Below are 4,269 nucleotides of genomic sequence, written 5' to 3'. Positions count from 1 at the left end.
TTTCACTCTCCTCTTTCACTTTCAGCAAGAGGCTTTTTAGTTCCTCTTCACTTTCTGCCATAAGGGTGGTATCACCTGCATATCTGAGGTTATTGATATTTCTCCCAGCAATCTTGATTCCAGCTTGTGCTTCTTCCAGCCCAGCGTTTCTCATGATGTACTCTGCATATAAGTTAAATAAACAGGGTGACAATATACAGCCTTGATGTACTCCTTTTCCTATTTAGAACCAGTCTGTTGTTCCATGTCCAGTTCTAACTGTTGCTTCCTGACCTGCATATAGGTTTCTCAAGAGACAGGTCAGGTGGTCTGGTATTCCTATCTCTTTCAGAATTTTCCACAGTTTATCTTGATCCACACAGTCAAAGGTTTTGGGATAGTCAATAAAGCAGAAATAGATGTTTTTCTGGAACTCTCTTGCTTTCTCCATGATCCATCAGATGTTGGCAATTTGATCTCTGGTTCCTCTGCCTTTTCTAAAACCAGCTTGAACATCTGGAAGGTCACGGTTCACATACTGCTGAAGCCTGGCTTGGAGAATTTTGACCATTCCTTTACTAGCGTGTGAGATGAGTGCAATTGTGCGGTAGTTTGAGCATTCTTTGGCATTGCCTTTCTTTGCGATTGGAATGAAAACTGACCTTTTCCAGTCCTGTGGCCACTGATGAGTTTTCCAGATTTGCTGGCATATTGAGTGCAGCACTTTCACAGCATCATCTTTCAGGATTTGAAAGAGCTCAACTGGAATTCCATCACCTCCACTAGCTTTGTTTGTAGTGATGCTGTCTAAGGCCCACTTGACTTCACGTTCCAGGATGTCTGGCTCTAGGTCAGTGATCACACCATCGTGATTATCTGGGTCGTGAAGATCTTTTTTGTACAGTTCTTCTGTGTATTCTTGCCACCTCTTCTTAATATCTTCTGCTTCTGTTAGGTCCCTACCATTTCTGTCCTTTATCAAGCCCATCTTTGCATGAAATGTTCCCTTGGTATCTCTAATTTTCTTGAAGAGATCTTTAGTCTTTCCCATTCTGTTGTTTTCCTCTATTTCTTTGCACTGATCACTGAGGAAGGCTTTCTTATCTCTCCTTGCTATTCTTTGGAACTCTGCATTCAGATGCTTATATCTTTCCTTTTCTCCTTTGCTTTCATTTCTCTTCTTTTCACAGCTATTTGTAAGACCTCCTCAGACAACCATTTTGCTTTTTTGCATTTCTTTTCCATGGGAATGATTTTGCCAAGAGAACGCACTGGTCATAACATACACTCTCTTCCAACAACACAAAAGAAGAATCTACACATGGACATCACCAGATGGTCAACACCAGAATCAGATTGATTATATTCATTGCATCAAAGATGGAGAAGCTCTATACAGTCAGCAAAAACAAGACCGGGAGCTGACTGTGGCTCAGATCATGAACTCCTTATTGCCAAATTCAGACTTAAATTGAAGAAAGTGGGGAAAACCACTAGACCATTCAGGTATGACCTAAATCAAATTCCTTAAGACAGTAGCTTTCCACATATATGCATATATATACTTACTCTTTTCTTGGGTAGTGCAGCAGCTCACTAATCTGACTGCTGCCCCTTCTCACCTCATTAAAGGTGCCAGTAAAGTGCCAGTCTCATTCTTTTTCTGAACTTCACCTTCTCTAACTCCCTTACCCTACAAGCAGATACCCCATAGGTGCAAAGCAGTTCTCTCCTGTCATTTTCCCATCACCTCATCGTCAGGACCTTGTAGCTCATGTTTCTCCGGGTCATGTCTTCTTGAAAGGAGGAAATATTTCTTGAACTGATGAAATATTTAGGGAAACCACTCCCATTACAATCACCCTCAAAACAAAGAGGCTGACAGTCAGTGTTCTAGACAGCCGAGTTTTACCTCTTCTGCCAAGCTAGGAAAGAGATGGAAACTGGAGAAGATCCCAGAGTAATCTGTAGGTAACTGAATGATATCAGACCATGATCCAGAGTGAAGACTGAAGGCTTTCTCCCTTGTCACAAGGAATGTTTCTAGACTGATTAGAAAAACCAAGGGAGCCCTCCAGAGTCACCAAAACTCAATGACTTGACAACCCATGTTGGTTTCCATTCATAGTCTGTCTATTCTTTTTTGAATCCTCAACCCCAATCCACTTACTGTTACCTTCTTAAGTGCACAAAGTGAAAGAGGAGAGTGAAAAAGTTGGCTTAAAGCTCAACATTCAGAAAACTAAGATCATGGCATCTGGTCTCATCACTTCATGGGAAATAGATGGGGAAACAGTGGAAACAGTGTCAGACTTTATTTTGGGGGGCTCCAAAATCACTGCAAATGGTGATTGCAGCCATGAAATTAAAAGATGCTTACTCCTTGGAAGGAAAGTTATGACCAACCTAGATAGCATATTCAAAAGCAGAGATATTACTTTGCCAACAAAGGTCCGTCTAGTCAAGGCTAAGGTTTTTCCAGTGGTCATGTATGGTTGTGAGAGTTGGACTGTGAAGAAAGCTGAGCGCCAAAGAATTGATGCTTTTGAACTGTGGTGTTGGAGAAGAGTCTTGAGAGTCCTTTGGACTGCAAGGAGATCCAACCAGTCCATCCTAAAGGAGATCAGCCCTGTGTGTTCATTGGAAGGACTGATGCTGAAGCTGAAACTCCAGTACTTTGGGCACCTCATGTGAAGAGTTGACTCACTGGAAAAGACCCTGATGCTGGGAGGGATTGGAGGCAGGAGGAGAAGGAGATGACGGAGGATAAGATGGCTGGATGGCATCACCGACTCTATGCACATGAGTTTCGGTGAACTCCGGGAGTTGGTGATGGACAGGGAGGTCTGGTGTGCTAAGATTCTTGGGGTTGCAAAGAGTTGGACTTGACTGAGTGACTGAACTGAACTGAACTGAACTAAGAGAGCATACAGGAAAGAAGTGATGGTCATTAAGTACCAGACACTGGCATTTGCATCCATTACCTGTTGCTCCACAAACTACAGGAGCTGCTTTCTTTTTCTTCTGCCTTCTTGGGTCATCAATAACAGGAAGGTAACACCCCAACTGCAATGACAGACTATTAGGAAACAAGCTGTAGGAGAAGCAATGTTAAGGCAGTGCCCGCTGAGTCAGAACAGAATTGAAGCCAGGTAGCGTGTACTTCTACTAGAGTAAATTATTATGTAATAATAAAGATCATTAATTTCTTGCAAAATTTAAACTCATGTTTAACGAGTAGATATATAAATTCTAGATACACTTACATTACTGCAAATTATTACAAGACAATGTCCAGCATTATTAACCATGTGTTAGACTAGAAAGCTCAGCATACCAGTTACTTTCTTATTTTTCCAATGATGAAGCCTCTTCTTGACCAAACATTATTTGAAACAGTTATCTCACACTATACTACACACACACACACAACTTTTATTTAGTTAAATTTTTATTTTATAATGGAGCATAGCCAATTAACAATGTGATAACTTCAGGTGAACAGTGGAGGGACTCAGCCATACATAGGCATGTGTCCATTCTCCTGCAAACTCCCTTCCCATCCAGGCTGCCACATAACATTGAACAGAGTTGCCTGTGCTATGCAGGAGGATCTTGTTTGTTATCCTTTTAAAATATAGCAGAGTGTACATGTCAATCCCAAAATCCCTGACTACCTCTTCCCCCTCACCACACTTTCCACCTGGTAATCATAAGATAGTTCTCTAAGTCTGTAAATCAGTTTCTGTTTTTATAACAATTCAAAAGAATGATTAATGAACATTTTTTGAAATGTTAACCCTTAATAAGAAAGTAAAACTTCAAATTGAAAGAAAATTTGCTTTTTTTACCTTTTTTTCATGATAAAAAAATCTTGTTTCTTCTTCATTGCTTAATAATAAGAGCATTCAGTCCTGACAAGAATGCAATCCTGAAAAAGGTAACAACAACAAAAAAAGACACTCTGGCAAGGATCTTAGCGGGGGTTAATTATTAGTTTTTGCAGTGTGCAAACAGACCAAGGGTGGGGGTGGGGGGTGGTTATATCTTTCACCCAGTATATAACTTTTAAAGAACTATCACAATGTAACTCCCCCAAAATGATAAATATTTTATTTAATTTATTATCTTTCTCAACATTATCCATAAAAGAAAAACCTGTCAAGGAAAAGTTAAATTATAATAAATTGGGAGGAGTTAGGGAAATTATGGCACAGTGAGTGATACAGTGGAATCTGAAGGTAATTCAAATTTAACACATACAGAGATGTCAGCAAAATGGTGAGCTGG

At 40.2% G+C, this 4,269-nt stretch overlaps 1 pseudogene; it reads right to left on the bottom strand.

The window, feature by feature from the left end:
• LOC104986000 overlaps positions 1–3,909 on the bottom strand; it is a 40,787-nt pseudogene extending 36,878 nt beyond the window's left edge.
• Between the last annotated feature and the right edge of the window lie 360 nt (positions 3,910–4,269).

Source organism: Bison bison, unplaced genomic scaffold, assembly GCF_000754665.1.
Source record: "Bison bison bison isolate TAMUID 2011002044 unplaced genomic scaffold, Bison_UMD1.0 scf7180017864063, whole genome shotgun sequence".
Lineage (NCBI taxonomy): Eukaryota > Metazoa > Chordata > Mammalia > Artiodactyla > Bovidae > Bison > Bison bison.
This window is presented reverse-complemented; position numbering and strand designations above follow the sequence as displayed.